Genomic DNA, 17,311 nt, shown 5'->3' with positions numbered 1-17,311 from the left:
TTCTTTCAGAAGCAATTTGTAATCCCCAGCAAAGCAAATTTTTTCTTTACTTCTTGAAACATTTTCTCTAAAATGTCTACATTTCAATCAGCTAGTAAAATTTTATTAATGTCCATTATAATTGTAAACTACAGATTGAGGAAATTGTACATAAACTATTACCAACATTGTATGATAAAATATTGGGACAGAGTGGGACTATTTAATAACATTTGTGGGAGAATCTTCCATTGATGTCATAATTTAAAAAATGCTATGAAGAGAAGTCATGCCATGCAATAAGACTCACGTAGGAGGTTTATTAGAAGAGATGAGAGAAGGGGCAGAGAGGGGGGCAGAGAAGGGGGCAGAGAGAGGGGGCAGAGACTGGTTCCTGGGGATAAGAGTGATGAGAGGGAAAGAGAGAGGGAGAGGGGGAGAGAGGGAGAGGGAGGGGGAGGGAGAGAGAGAAGGGGGTGGGGAGAGAAAGCCCACCTTTTGAAACATAGCAAACATGCACATGAGTTGCTATTAGTGGCTGCAGCTGAGGACGTGTCCTATAATAACCCTAAGGGCAGGCCAGTTACAGATGCCTCAATACTAACAGATACCTCTTAATGGGCTGAAAATTACCATAAGGAGGCACCGTAATGGTAAATTTCTCTCTATCCTTTTCTTGTAAAAATATAGTGAAGAAATAGTCTTCACTATAACTATAATAAGCCATCCTTTAGAGAGCAGGCAGGGGAATTCCAGACTGTAAAGAGCCCACTGGCTGACCATTCTCCATTATCCCAATTTCCTCAGAATACAGGAGAATTCTGAGGACTGGTTGATTGTTCAATGTGCTGAGCATTTAAATGCTCCTGTGCCAGCTATTCAAAGGGCTGTAATTCTTCTGATGTCAAAGACCATTGTTCTACCCAAACACCTTTGTCAATTAGCCATTTTAAACATGCCCTTAAAATACCAACAGCTATTGTGTCCTGCTTATATATAGCTTGAATGTTTTGTGACTTGATAGTATATTTTGATATTTCTCTCAGAAGCACTCTTTATTTTATATTTCTTTTCTGAGATTGGGGGGTGTTAATCTGAGTATTCTGTTGCTGTAGTAATCAAGTCCCCATAAGCTCATTTCTATAATTAGCCACATATAGCTTTATTTTTCCTCTCTGTCCTTCTGACCCTATATATTTAACCCATCTTTCACTTTGCTTTATTTGAGACAAACTGCCAATTCCTAAAAACTGAATATTTACTTCCTGAAAAGGCCAACCTGGATGTCATGATTTTGGTGCAATTGTTGCTACATCTACACCTGTGTCTACCAAACCCTCAATTTCTATGCCATTTATTCATATTTACAACTTTGGTTCTTGCTCATTTACAGAAGTTTGCAAAAATATTTGCTTTATGATTTCTCCTGAAAAATTTGTTTTACCTTCTAAAGCTGTTCTGGCATCCAGATCAGTTGTAATGTTTAGCAATATACATTACATAATTAATCATTTTGTGAAGGATTTCCCCCAATGCTGACAGGGAATGATTGAACTATATATGATACTGTGGCCTGCAAGAAGCCCCACAGGGCATTTCCTGATGGCAACAGGTTACCCTGCTGTTCTTTGTTGATCTACACTCATTAATTCAATGCTGGCCTTTGCCATATGCTCTTCATACTCCAGGAGGCTGGGACTTTTATCCGATTTATTTATAGAATAAATATAGTTTCTAGGAGCACCTTGCCTATAAAACCTTTTCAAATGACCTCGTTTACCACGATTAAAACATCTAATATTTTGATTTTTCTTCAGATTTTTTTTTAGAAAGCAGTGCCCCTATCCAAATTATCATCATTAGAAGTATAGGGGCCAATATAGATTGTGTTTCTGATCCATTCTTCTATGGGTGCTGATTTTTCCCTTAAAGGCCTAATCACCCTTTTAAACTTTTCATTAGCATTTTCAAAAGCCAAAATTTCAATCAATATTTGTCTAGCATCTGGATCAGATATTATTCTACTTGTAGTTGAGGTTAATCTGTGTAAAAAAAATCAGTGAAAGCTTCTTTTGGGCTTTGTATAATTTTAGTAAATGATTCAGTCCTCTTTCCTGATTCTTCAACTCTGTTTCAAGAATTCAAAGCTGCTACACAACATAGAATCATGTTGTTATTATCCAACATACACTGTCTTTGAAAATCAGTATACTGACTCTCACCAAGAATTTGGTCTTGGGAAATCTCATGGCCTCTATAGTTCTACCTCATTGTTCCAGGGCCCTGGCTTCCTCTCTTCACCAAATTCTCCATTGTAATTGAGGACCAACTTCTAATACTGCTGAAACTAAATACTTCCAGTCTTGTGGAATAATTTTATAGTTGCCCATGAATTTAACATCTTTCTTACAAAGAATGAATGCATACCATATGTAACTACTGCTTCCTTAAATCTTTTTAAATCTAGCATATCTACAGGATTCCAAATTAACTTACATATATCCTTGGGGATACATATCATCTAGTGGCTGTTGTTGAACAGTAACTGGATATATAAAAGTTGATGTTCTAATAACCTTAGGCTACTCTTCTCCAGTTTCACAATGCAATGGTGTGATAAACTCTGTTCTAAATTCCTTTGTCTATGTCTGAGCATTTTTTTGCATTAGTATATCTTTCCAAGATCTGCATCCTATTAATCCACTTGTCATATTTAGCACAAAAACCACCAAGGCAATTATTGATAAGATATTAATTACCACACTGGCAGTAATTATTATTGATATTATATCAGTGCCACATCCTGCTTCTAACTTCAAGCCCTCTAAGGTATCAGTATAGAGAACCCTAGCACCCTGCATTGTTATGTTTCCCATTTTTAACATAGAAAAAAGTTTCAATATTATTTAATTCTCTCTTCCTCTTCTAAAGAATTTCCCAAATCTCTCACCAATTCTGTTGACTTTTCTAGGCAAGCAAACTGCTAGCATGGAGAGGTCCAGAGAGCAGATGCAACAAAACCAGCTGCTGTGACCCCTCTTTCCATGTGATTCTACCACCATTGGGTGCCAATTGTTGTTTAACATTTTTTATTATCTATAGTGGCTGCCTCTTAAGCAACAGCTTCTTCAACAAGCGCAGGAGCCTGAGGGGACTATGCTCCCTCAGGAACCAGCTTTTTCAAAGCTACTAAGGAAACTTTATCTCCACTTATGGAAGATTGCAAATAGATCCATATCTATCACTTTGCACAAAACTCAAGTCCATGTGGATGAAAAACCTCAACATACATCCAGTAACATTAAACCTGATAAAAGAGAAAGTGGGAAGTATCCTTGAACACATTGGCACAGGAGACCACTTCCTAAATAGAACACCAGCAGCACAGACACTGCGAGTAGCAATCAATAAATGGAACCTCCTGAAACAGAGAAGCTTCTGTAAGGCAAAGGACATAGTAAACAAGCCAAAATGATAACCTACAGAATGGGAAAAGATCTGCACCAACATCACATCTGACAGAGGACTGATCTCCAAAATATATAAAGAACTCAAGAAACTAAACACCAAAATATCAAAAAATTCAATAAAAAATGGGGTGGAGAGATAAGCAGAGAAGTCTCAACAGAAGAAACTCAAATGGCCAAAAATTTGAGGAATTTCTCAACATCCTTAATCATCAGCAAAAAGGAAAAGTAAAACTACTCTGATGGTAATCTTACACGTGTCAGTCAAAATAACTAAGATAAAAAAAATACTTAGGACAACTTATGCTGGAGAGGACATGGAGGCAGGGGAACACCCCTTCACTGCTAGCGGGAGTGCAATCTTGTCCAGCTATTCTGAAAATCCGTATGGCAGTTTCTCAGAAAACTGGGAATTAATCTACCTCAAGACCAAACAATATCACTTTTAGGCATATACCTAAAGGATACTCAATCATACCACAAGGACACTTGCTCAACAATACTTATAGCAAAATATTTATAATAGCCAGAACCTGAAAACAACCTAGTAACCCTCAACTGAAGAATAGAAAAAGAAATTGTGATACATGTGCACAATGGAGTATTACACAGCTGTCAAAAACAATGGCATTATGAAATTTGCAGGCAAATGAAGGAACCAGAAAAAAAATCCTGAGTGAGGTAACTTAGACTCAGAAAGACAGACATGGTACGTACTCACTCATAAGGAGATAGAAGATATAAAGCAATGCAAAAGGTAACTAGTGTTAATCCACAGCCCCAGAGAAGCTAGAACCTTCTTCCACTAACTGATGGAACCAGATGCAAAGATCCATAGTCAAGCACCAGGCTGAATTCTGGGAATCCAGTCAAGGAGGGAGGAGGGAATACATGAACAAGTGAGACCAAAATCATGATGGAGAAATCTACAAAGACAGCTGAACCTAACTCGTGGAAACTTAGAAACTCTGGATGGGTAGCTGTGGAGCCTTCATGGTTCTGAACTAGGCTCTCCAAATGTGGGAATCAGTTGTGAAGTTTGGGCTATTTGATGGGGCCCTTGCAGTAGGACTAGAATCTATCCCTGGTGCCAGAGCTAACTTGTTAGAGCCCATTCCCTATGAAGGGATGTCATACTCAGATTTTAATGCAGATTACAGGGGCTTTGTTCTATCCCAAATTAATGTACTAAATGTGTTGACTTTCCATGGGAACTTTTACCTGTTGGGAGGAATGAATGGGAGGATTGGCTGGGGAAGAGGCGAGAGGGGATGGGAGAAGGGTGGAAAGGAGAACCTTAACTGGAATGTAAAATGAGTTTAAAAATAAATAAATGTTAAAAAAAGAAACGAGTAGCTCACACGTGCACACATATATATGAAATGTATACATATATACATATTTGTATCTATATAAGTGTACATACATATACACATACAGATGTATCTCAAGTCATGATAATTAAAAGCCATATGAATTCTTCAAAAAATAAAATAATATATCTAAATCTAAAGAACTCACAATTCAAGGTTTGAGGTGGAATTCTACTGGTTCAGAGAGGCTGAATAGCAAGTAGTTAACCTTCTCCATATGTTGGGGTCTTCCAAACAACCTTGCATCTTTCTCTCCACCTCCACTTAAAAACCCTTGCCTCATATGGTTCATCCTTATCACTTCCTGTCACATGAAATGACCAGAGGTAAGGACATGCTGTGGTACTGAACAACCCTTGAATTTCCATGGGCTACCACCAGAAGCATGTTAAGATAGCCTACCAGGACCTCTGCTTCCAGTGTATTAACATAAGACCTTGTCTAAAGGAACTGCTTTGACCTTGTCTATGGTGGTAGGAAAAGAGTTATTGGTAAATATTATGCTACTTCTTAAAGATACTGTGGACATAACAAGAATTGCTTGTCCACATTTTATTGACAAAGGAACTTGCATCTCTTCATCTAATAATAAAGAGGGGACGTAGTAACCTATCATGTAACTGGGGCTTTCCATTCCCCCAAAAAATCTATTTCCCTAAAAATGGTCAATAAACATATTTAAAAATGTTCAACATTGTTAGCTACCAGCTATCAGAAAAATGCACATTAAAGTTTCATGAATACTCCATCTCACCTTGGTCAGAATGGCTGATATGAAGAAAACAGATAAGAAAAAACGCTGGCCAGAATGTGGAGAAAGGCGAACTTGAAGCATAAGCTTGTGCAGAGGTTCTCCAAATGAACAAACTGAAAATAGAATTGCCATGTGACCCAGCTGTACCAATACCAGGGATCTATCCAGAGCCATATGACAGAGAAACAGCCATCTCTGCTAACAACTGTACTGTTCACAATGGCTCGGAAACAGTCTGTCTGGATGACCATCAGCATATAATGGGGAAAGAAAAAACAGCCCATGTGCATAGCAGAATTTCATGCAGCCCTAAGAAATGGACTCTTGAGATCTGCAGGAAAATGGATGGACCTGAAAGTCATTGTGCTAAATAAGCCACGCTCAGGAAAACAAATACAGCATGTTTTCTCTTATATGGGTGAGCGTAGGGTTAATTTGTGTGCATATGTGTCTGTATGTGTGCGTGTGTATATATATATATGAGCACATGTGTGTCTCTGTGTGTAGATGTTTATGTTGTATGTATAGATGTGTGTGCTGTGTATGTAGGCATTTGTGGTGTGTGTCTGTGATGTTTACATATGTGTGTCTGTGGTGTTTCTGTGTGGTGTGTATGTGTGTCTGTGGTGTGTGTGTATCTGTGGTATGTTTGTGTGTCTGCTGTGTTTTTGTCTGCCGTGTATATATGTGTAGTGTATTGTGTATCTGTGATATGTTTGTCTCTGTATGTGGTATATATGATGTGTGTATGTGGTAGGCCATAGAGCTAGAAAGGAGGGTAATGGCAGGGAAGAAGGAAGATATTTTAAGGGAAGTGGAAAAAGGATAATGCATTTGGATAAATGTAATAGGAAAGAAGGAGAATTAACCGCAGGAGAGAGTGAGTCAGCTGGAATTGTGAGGTGAAACACTGGAGTACAGTGAGGTGCAGGTGTAACACGGGAGTGCAGTGAGGTGCCTGTGTAACACTGGAGTGCAGTGAGGTGCCTGTGTAACACTGGAGTGCAGTGAGGTGCAGGTGTAACACTGGAGTGCAGTGAGGTGCAGGTGTAACACTGGAGTGCAGTGAGGTGCAGGTGTAACACTGGAGTGCAGTGAGGTGCAGGTGTAACACGGGAGTGCAGTGAGGTGCCTGTGTAACACTGGAGTGCAGTGAGGTGCCTGTGTAACACTGGAGTGCAGTGAGGTGCAGGTGTAACACTGGAGTGCAGTGAGGTGCCTGTGTAACACTGGAGTGCAGTGAGGTGCAGGTGTAACACTGGAGTGCAGTGAGGTGCAGGTGTAACACTGGAGTGCAGTGAGGTGCCTGTGTAACACTGGAGTGCAGTGAGGTGCCGGTGTAACACTGGAGTGCAGTGAGGTGCCGGTGTAACACTGGAGTGCAGTGAGGTGCAGGTGTAACACTGGAGTGCAGTGAGGTGCAGGTGTAACACTGGAGTGCAGTGAGGTGTAGGTGTAACACTGGAGTGCAGTGAGGTGCAGGTGTAACACTGGAGTGCAGTGAGGTGCAGGTGTAACACTGGAGTGCAGTGAGGTGCAGGTGTAACACTGGAGTGCAGTGAGGTGCAGGTGTAACACTGGAGTGCAGTGAGGTGCAGGTGTAACACTGGAGTGCAGTGAGGTGCAGGTGTAACACTGAAGTGCAGTGAGGTGCAGGTGTAAGACATTAGCATAAATTTTGAGTTTTTCTTCACCATTTTTCTTTCAAATTATATTTCTGGGTAATTTGGGTGTATCTATAATCTGAAACCTCAGGTGACTGTAACTGAGGCTTACAAATTCAAGTTCAGTCTAGGCTCCATAACAAGACCCCAATCCAAGGCTAAACAAACAAACAACCCTGTCCTTCTTGAGGTATTGGTGTATGTTTTTGGAAATGCAGCTTAGGGACAGATTGACAAGCACATCACTGATTTGCTAATACAAAAACTACAGATGCGGCCAATGAGAGCAGCGCAAATGGTACCGGGGCCAGAGCTCGCCCTGAGTGACTCTGGTACACAAACTTCACACAGGGACTCCTCTGGGTCACCAGCTGTCAAGGAGAGTGGTGGGGAAGTTTTGGGTGGTAAATCAGGAGTCTCTTTTGTTGTTCTTGTGACTCTGCCCTGGAGCAGGGCTGTGCTTCATCTCACCCAGTGACATCGCACTTCCCAGGGGGTTAGGGAAGATCTGCGGTGAAGGCTGCAACTACACTGCTTTCCCCTGGGAACAAAGAGGGCGAGAACAGGAACCGTGCACAGCGAGCACCAAGGAGGCTTTTCTGCTTCCAGGCTGGGCTAAGGTTTCAATGAATGCCTTATTTGGTTTGCTGTGGTTATGGTGAATTAAAAGAAAGATAAATTTATTGGCTCTTTTGAAAATGTGATTCATTTGGCCCGCATGGTGACTGTGGAAAAGCCTTTTTATGGCCACCTCCAGACCTCGGTCAGCCACACTGCAGCGATACTCAGCTCCAGAACTCTGCCTTCCAAGGGCGGCCCGTTCTCGAGCCAGAGAAATGGAATGTGAGGACTGAGATGAGCTCTGCTGTCGCATTCTCTAGCCAGTGTCTCTATGGGCTTCCTGCCTCGCAGACCTTTATTCTGGCCTCCATCAGGGTGCCCTCCCCCCATTTCACAGCCTTCAATGCCCCCAAAGTGCCTCATCCTCTCTGAGGAGTGGATGTGGGTGGGATGGGGGCAGGGTGGAGGGAATGGGAGGAGTGGAGGGAGTGGGAACTGGGAATCTATGTAAAATAAGAAAAGATAGTTTGTTTTCTTTTCTTTTTTTTAAATTAAATTTTTAAAAAATGTGACACTCGGTCCTGCCTCAATTTAATGTGCCAAACTTTACTGACTCCCCACGGGAGGCCTTATTCCTTTAGGAGGAGTGGATGGGGTTGGCTGAGGGGGAGGTGGGAGAAGTGGGAAGAGGGGTGGATGGGGAACTGTACTTAGTATGTAAAATGAACAGAAATTAAAAAACAAAAACAAAACAAACAAAATACCATGAGGCCCCTTTGCACTAAGATGTTTGAATCATGATGGCACTCAGAATCAAGCCTCAGGGCACTGGTGGGGTGCTGCGTTTGTGCCCCTTCTTGTGTGCTGGCAGACTTAGGCACAGCGCTAGCAGATGGCATCCTTCACGGATCTAAGCTCCAAGTGCTCCTCCACCAGCCCACCCCTCTGACGAGCAGCTCCTTCCTCAGCGTTCCCAGGCTCCGTCTGGAAACATCAGTCTTCTTTTTATTTTCTGTTTTATTGCTTTATAAACAATACCATTCAAAATTTCCACTTCCTCCCCTCCTCCCATTTCTCTCCCGCTCCCCCACTCACCCCTTCCTCCCCCTCCAGTCCTAAGAGAGGGCAGGGTACCCTGCCCCGTGGGAAGTCCAAGGCCCTCCCCCTTCCATCAGTCTTCTTTACCTTGCTCACAGACCATACTCTATGGTTTAGCACCAGTGCAGTCCACCTCTGTCCTGGCGGGGCAGGGAGCACGTTAAGGGAAAACCTGTAAAAATGGCAGAGTGGACAAGAACCCACCGGACTGCTATGTAATCGTAGTAACTGTCTACCTCTAAGTCAAATTTCTCTTTCACACACAGAAAGCTCACCCTCCTTCAAATCCAGCTCCTTTCCCACTTTGTCAGGTGGATTTAAAACTCATCAAGTCTTGAAATCAATTTTGGCATGACGAATTTCTAAGAACACATGGTAAATCTGTTCAGAACAGAGAATGCAATTGATCCTGCGTTGAAAACAGCCCAGGTCTGGTGCTGACGTGAAGACACAGACCCATGGGCAAACACACACTTAAACTGAGAGAAAGGCCAGGCATGTGGTGCATAATCCCAACAGTCATTTAAGTCAAGGCAACAAGCAACAAGGTGGCAACTTTGGGGCCAGCCTGGGCTACACAAGGAAACACCATCAGAGAAAAAAGTGAGATGAAAACCAGAGTTCTATCTCAATTTAGTGGAACAGGTGAGGTTTGAAGACGAAGTGAAGATCAGGAAGAGGAAGGAATAGAGAGAGCAGTCTGGCACTAGCGAAGGTAAGCCCTGGAAGGAGACCAGAAGCCGCTGGCTAAGGAGGCTGCGAAAGGAGCAAGGTGCAGCGCACACATCTGAGGACTTAGGACAAGCTGTAGCTAACCTAGTACAGAGCAGGAATCTGAACAGACTTGGATCTGTCGGGGAAACCAAACTGCTTTCTCCTCCATATTCACCACACTCTGTCAGCAGATAGGTGGGGGCTTTCTATCACACTATCCAGTTCTCTGGGTATCCCAGTGTCACCTGGCTTTTCTACAGTTTTAGTACGGCACTGCCTAGCTACCGTTAGTGAAGACCCCACAGAGCAAGTGCTCAATCACATAACCCTGTTCATCACTTCAGATGCCAAGTGCATACCTGAGCCTCTTGAGCTCTGGAGACCGGCCCATTCCCAGGACTTCCTATCACCCCTCTTTATGTGGAATACTTTGCTACAATGCTCACAGAATCTGGGGGGAAGCCCACAGAGGGTACATAGAGAGAAGCATACTGGGAAGGCATCTGAGAAGCACAGAGCCTAGCACTCTCCCCAAACACCATCCTCTCTGCAGGCCAGCACACTCAGCTCGCTATCCAGGACTCTCTCCAGTCCCCACAAGGGGAGCTGTCACCAAGGCTTCCCCACACAGACATGATCACTAGTATAATCTTCTCTGCAGAAGATCGTGCTGCAAGCTTCGAACCACAATTTGATCTTCCAGGTGACCAGTCCTGCCCAGGACCCCACAAAAAGTCACCTCATGAACCAAATGGAACTCCCATCATGCAGGGTGTGGCAGCTGTGTGTCAGGAACCACAACTAAAGACCAGATACCAGAATAAAACATTCGCTTACCACTGGCGTCTCATGAGTGTTCAGATCTTATCTCAGGAAATAGGCAGAAGCTAAAAATTAGAGCAAAAGATTCTCCTAGCACCCAGGACATTCCGAATCAAGTCAGTACACTGAAGACTAATTTTTCCCAATTCAAAATATTGTGTTAGTGGTCATGTTGGACACAGTCATCTACCAAGAATGTTGTCAGCAGGCAGCAAGGTCCAAAACTTGATGAGACGGTTCTGACTCAAGATCTGAAACCAAACCTAGATTGGAGCTTGAATTATATTGATAGTTGCTCTGTACCTGTGACTCCATGTAAGGAGTCATGGCCTTAAATGTCCATTGCTGAGTAAAACCCACCACAAAGGCCACACTTGGAAACATCGCTTCTGCGCTCAGGGCTGGCTCAGTTGCGTCCTCGGCAGAGGTTCTGTCTCAGGGCTTCCTCTAGGTTTGCATCCTCATTTGGAAGTTTTACCTGGGAAAGTTAGCTTCTAAACTCACTCAAGATGGCCATCTGCTTGCTTTCTCTTCATTATCATTGTCTGTAGCTATTCGTTGGCAAACCCCAAGCTGTTCTCAGGGTCCTCTGTCTCCTAAAGCTTAAGCCACCGACCCCTCCTGCAACTGCAGACGTGTTCCTGAATCCTTGAGCTGGAACCCAGCAGAGGCAGGAGCATGGAAAGAGTCACCTCACTTCTCTCTAAGAATTCTCATCATGTTGTCATGAATCCTGGCCGAGTCCTGACGTGCGGTCTATGAAATGGTATGAAATGTGTGCTGTAGCCACAATGGGGACTCACGCCATCCTCACTACTATCTTGTATCAGTAAGTCACTGAACTTCTCCAAGAAAAGCAGACATGTAAGTGGGAAAGCAAAAGCCAGAAGATAGTGAATGAAAATGAGGACTCAGCCACTGCTAAGTGTGACTGAGGAGGAGGTTTTTATTATAGTTATGAGGCAGAGCACAGCCAGAGGCAACTGAAAGAGTCCAGACTGAACATGGTCAGAGAGGATGTAAGAGCAAGAGAGAAAGAGAAGAGAGAGAACTGAGAGGGTGCACGGGAACTGAAAGACCAAGAGCAGAGAGAGACCAAGGAGGCCAAGAGAAAGGGAGAACCGAGAGAGCATGTGGCCAACGCGTCTGAGGTTACAGAGGAATCAGAAGCTGGGGGAGGGAAGTGAAGCCCAGTCCCTGGGTTGGAGAGGTTGGATGGGGGTGATAGGTGCTAAGAGGAGCCACCGGGACCCAGTGGGACTTCTCCTAGGTTTCTGTGGGACCTGACACAGGCGGGAAGGGGGAGAAAAGGTGGCGCACAAGGAAGAATGTTCAGGTCTCCAAGCATCTTTGGTGAAGGGCTACAATCTTTACATGTCCAGTAAGTCACAGAATAATACTTCTGTGAAATAACAAAGATGAGAAATTAGTGGGGAAAGGAAATGCAAAGATGTTAAGACTGTCACATATGTTTGCTTTGCCTAGTGTTTCCTGTACCCAAAGCTGGTCTTGAACTCACTGCGTAGCTGAGGACGACACTCAAGTTCTGGTTTTTCTACCCACCTCCTGAGTACAGGAGTTAGCAGTGGGTGCCACTAAGCCTGGCTGTCTCTTACTGGGAGAGGAGTCAGGATCTGTGCATGCTAGGCAAGAACCCCCCAACGGAGCTGTGTCCCTAGCCCTGTTTTTAAATAATTATATTCATAGTACACACCACCCTGCCAGACTACTCTAAGAATTAATTGTTTTAAGTACTTGTTCTCTACTTTTTTATAAATTCCATTATAGAATAATAAGCAAACAATTTGTGGGCAACAGAGACCATAATGTTGGTCCATAATCTATAAACAGAGATGGCTTTACAGACAGGAAAAGCATTGGAGCGCTCTACTGCCAGAAACAACTTCTGCACACATCTGCTACTTAGGCTGCTGAAAGCCGGGTCTAGAAGCCTGGGTGACTGGTACAGCAGACTCTACAGCACACTTGTTACGAGAAAAGAAGAAATTCTGTTAGGACAACGGGATTCCAGCAGCTGGAGCCAGGAGAGCTGGGAGTGCTTGGAACTGGAGTGGGGATTACTGCAAGCCTTCAACTCAGTCACAGCAACCCCACCTTCCCTGAAAGAGTCTCATCTTTGTCCTCCTGGCTCTGTGGAATCACCTGCCCAACTGCTCCCCAAATATTCACCGTGCTCCACCGTAGCCATTGCCTTGGTATTTAACATGAAGAATGGGTGTGGGTTGTCGGGTCACAGCTGGAGAGGAAGAATGTCCCAAGAAACTCTATGAGCCATGGCTGCGAGGTATTAAATGACACGCTGTATCGGGGAAATTCCAAGGATATGTTTAGTAGAGTCTAGAAGTGGGAGGATTCTTATGGTATGCTTTTGAGAAAAAAAATAATAAAGCACTCAGCTTTTCAATTGATAGCTGAGAGTATGAAACTTTAATTTGCAAAACAATTGCATTGAAAGTCTCCACTTTAACTGCTTAACGGTTTATTCAGTCACCAAACCTCGGCACCAAACCTGCTTTGAAGCTACCTGGTTGTAAGTCTAGTAGAGCATGTCTGTAATCTTAGCACTCAGCTGAGGCAGGGGGATTGAGAGTTCAAGGTCAGCCTAAGGTACGGAGCAAGACCCACTCTCAAAACGGCAAACAATGGCTGGGGAAGTGGCTTGGTGACAGACTGCTTGCTGCCAGCCAGTGAGGACCTGAGTGTCCATCTCAAGAATTCACAGAAAACTGGACACAATAGTGTGGGTTCATACCTGTCGGCCTAATGTACACAGTGGTAACAACAATAGACCTTGTCCCAGAGAAGATGGAAATGGGGCCAACGAACGCATCAAGTTGTCCTCTGACCTCCATGTTCATGCCATGACAAGTGCTGCCCCTTTCCCACCACGCACACACACACACACACACACACACACACACGCACGCACGCACGCACGCACGCGCACCCTCATCATACACTTACATACACAAAAAGATTAGAAACGAAAAAATTAAAATAAAGAATTCACCAGCCAGCAAATGCCCCAAAGCACCTCTGCTATGAGCCCACTGGCTCCCTCCACAGCTCACTAGGTAAACAGGACTGAACTAAGTGGGCAGTGGAAGGAACAACCTAGTTTCCAAATGCTTAAGCCGGGGAAATTTTCTAGCTCTTACTACACAGCAAAATAATAACAACAAAATGCCCCTCCAAAGCTCCCAGCTGAGCAGTGTTTGTGTGGTTGGTGGTATCCAGCTGTGGGGTTCTTGCTCATGCAGTCAGAGTCAGATGGTTAGTGGGAATGAACTCATCTCTGACTTCTTCACTCATGTGTCTGGCCCCTCACTGGAAAGGCTGCAACTGCCTTGCTCCTTACAGCTTGGTTTGCTCGTGGTGTGACTTCAGCTAAGTCTGCCTTCTTCCAAGAACATGAAAGCACTCTGAAGCAATCTGTATGAGGTTACCAGCCTCTTAGGAACTGCCTTGCTTGTACTTATTCTTGTAGTCAAAGTGTTTACAGATTCCCCCCCAAATTTAAGAGGAAAGACATAGACCTAATCTCCCAAATGAGGGGAAATAGAATTTGAGTGCATTCTAAATCATTTTTGCTTTAACTATTTGAGGATTCATGCAAACTTGACCCCTGAGCAGTCAGTAGGAAGCTGATCTGTATGGAGCATCCTCCCTCAGCCACAGACACGGATTGAATACCCAGAAGCTCATCTGCAGATGACTGAATTGACAGCTTTCACAGTAAGATTGATGGGGCAGTACAGAATTGTTACAAGCTCACCCAAAGCTCAGCTGTAGATGTTTGGGGTTGGGAGTGGGGAAGTGTTTGCCTTGGAACCGTGACATTCTTAGACCCCATACTCAGCTCGTGGTAATGACGACAGTGTGGGAATTTCTGGTCATGTGGCTCTCTCCCTAAGTAAGGCTCCAAATTTACACAGGCAATAGTGTATTGTGTGCTTCATAATGTTGATTCAGCTAAAAAATATTCCCATTTGAATTTACACAACCATCAAGAAACTGTTACCTCAGGAAATTTACTTTAAGAGGTTGGAACCCACTTCAAATGACCTCATGTGGTTTCTCAAATAATTTCCTTTTATATACTTTCCTAAGAAATGAAACAACTTAACATTTTGAATTTCATTCTTACCATATAACACTTGAGAGAGTTTTTGGTTGATTGTTTTTAAAAGGTATATTCTGGTGGAAAAATATGTTTGTCCACTCTAAGATGAACCAGCCTTCAAGGACTGCCATTCAGTGTGGCAATATAGTTCACTCTACTTCATCTAGCCCCCCTCCCCGCCCAAATCATCTTGAAAGTTGTCATTGTGTTTTCTAGACAAGAAAACCAAGCTTATGTAGGTTGGTAGCGCTAACTCTTGTGTGAAATAGAAAATTGGAGTTCTCAGTTCTCTCTGTCTCCCATGGAGCTGAGATCACTTTAGAGTGCTGGTCTCTACTGATAGCGGTTAGCCTGTGGCTATGCAGTTACCTTGCAATTGTGTCCACTTCATTGAGCTTGTAAGCAGCGACACTGGGCTCAGATATCATTCTGAGAGTTATTTTGGCCATCAGTATGGTGTGTGCTGGAACCGGGGACAGAGAGATGAAGAACAAGCAGGATATATCATTAACAGCCACATAGGCAGCCCGAGGGGATGGGGATACTTTATGTGCGCCAGCCCCATTCTATAGCTGAGAGGAATGCCTGACCAAAGACAGCTTAGAGGAGGGAAGGGTTTCTTTGACTCGCATTCCCAGGTTGCAGTCCATCACTAAGGAGTGTCAGAATAGAAACTCGAGGCAGGAACCACGGAGATATGCTGCTTTCTAGTTCTTGCTTGCTTGTGTAGACTCCCTTTTCAGCTTATTCTATGCTGTATTGTGTTGATAGTTAATGCTAACAAAGACAGCCTAATTTCAAGTAAATAATGTCACCCGGAAAATGGACATGAAGGCAGAAAACCTATCAAACAAACTTGTTGCATCATTTAATTTGATCTTTTTTTAATCATTTCATCTATTTTGCAAGAAAGGATATATTATTGCTATGCAAACAGAATAGAACAAAGTTAAGGTGAAGTGATTCTAGCAGGTTAACCTAATCCCTGGTTAAAGATGTTTCACTCAGAACTTCCGCTTACCCTTTACCCGCATTCTCAGTATCATAATCTAATTAATCCCTCACCCAGCAAGAGAATAGCTGACCATACCACATTAGAGCGAGCAGCTGGACCTCAGACACCTGTCCCTTCATCCCTTCACTCTGCCAGCAGCTGTATGCTATCTCAGAATACCACGTGGGGAAATAGTAAAAATTCTTCCTAAAACACACGAGGCTGCAAAGTATCAAGCTAGAACGTGGAGGACTGTGTTCCAGTACAGCGCTGGTTCTCAACCTTCCTAACACACAACCCTGTAATTCACTTCCTCATGTTGCGGTGACCCCAACCATAAAACTATTTTTATAGCTACTTCATAGATGTAATTTTATTACTGTTAGGAATTGCAATGTAATATTTTTAGAGCTAGAGGTTTGCTGAAGGGGTTTGAAATCCCCTGCAGTGAAGTGTCTTTCAGGATTAAAGGGGACAGAGAGCACCAGGGGTGGGCAGAGAGGCACATCCCACTGAAAACAGATTAGCATGTGATGAAGAAACAGAGCTACCAGATGTGGTGGTTAGTACTGGCTGTCACTTGGATGTGGTTTAGCATCACTTTAGAAACACCACTCTGTGAGGGGGCATTAGATTGGCTTAAGTGGGGTTGGAAAGCCCATCTTAGTATAGATAATGCTGATCTACCAGCTGGGATCTTGGACTGAATAAAAAAGAGGAAGTGAACACTAGTGTTCATCCATAGCTCCCTCTTCCTGGCTGTGGAGTGTTAGCGCCCATGTGACTCCAACACAGATATATAACTGTAACACAGATAGCTATTTTCCCTAACTGGACTGGTACGGAGGCGCAAGGAATAACCAGACACAGCTTACACCATTATTACAGAAAAGGGCATCTCAGGCTTCTTCCTCCTGAAGAAGTGTGGTGGTTTCTCAGAAAATTCGGGATCAACCTACCCCAGGATCCAGCAATACCACTTTTGGGAATATACCCAAGAGATACCCTGCAAAAACATTTTTTCAACTATGTTCATAGCAGCATTATTTGTAATAGCCAGAACCTGGAAACAACCTAGATGCCCCTCAATAGAAGAATGGATAAAGAAAGTGTGGAATATATACGCATTAGAGTACTACTCAGTGGTAAAAAAACAATGACATCTTGAATTTTGCATGCAAATGGATGGAAATAGAAAACACTATCCTGAGTGAGGTAACCCAGACCCAAAAAGATGAATATGGTATGTACTCACTCATTAGTAGATTCTAGACATTATTAAAGGACATTGAGCCTATAATTCGTGATCCTAGAGAAGCTAAATAAGAAGGTGAACCCAAAGAAAAACATGCATTTATCCTCCTGGATATTGGAAGTAGACAAGATCGCTGGGCAAAAGTTGAGAGCTTGGGGGTGGGGTGGGGTGGGGGTGAGGTCGGGATAAGGGGAGATGGGGAGAGAGAAGTGAGAAGGGGAGGATGGGGAGAGCTTGGGGGAATGAGATGGTTGGGTTGGAGGAAGAGTGGGTATGGGAGCAGGGAAGTAAATATCTTAATTAAGGAAGCCATTTTAGGGTTGGCAAGAGACTGGACTCTAGAGGGGTTCCCAGGTGTCCAAGGAGATGTTCCCAGCTTGTTCCTTGAACAACTAAGGAGAGGGCACCTGAACTGGCCCTGTCCTATAGCCACTGATGAATATCTTGCATATCACCCTAAAACCCTTATCTGGCGATGGATGGAGA

Source organism: Myodes glareolus, chromosome 4 (genome assembly GCF_982192425.1).
Source record: "Myodes glareolus chromosome 4, mMyoGla1.1, whole genome shotgun sequence".
Lineage (NCBI taxonomy): Eukaryota > Metazoa > Chordata > Mammalia > Rodentia > Cricetidae > Myodes > Myodes glareolus.
This window is presented reverse-complemented; position numbering follows the sequence as displayed.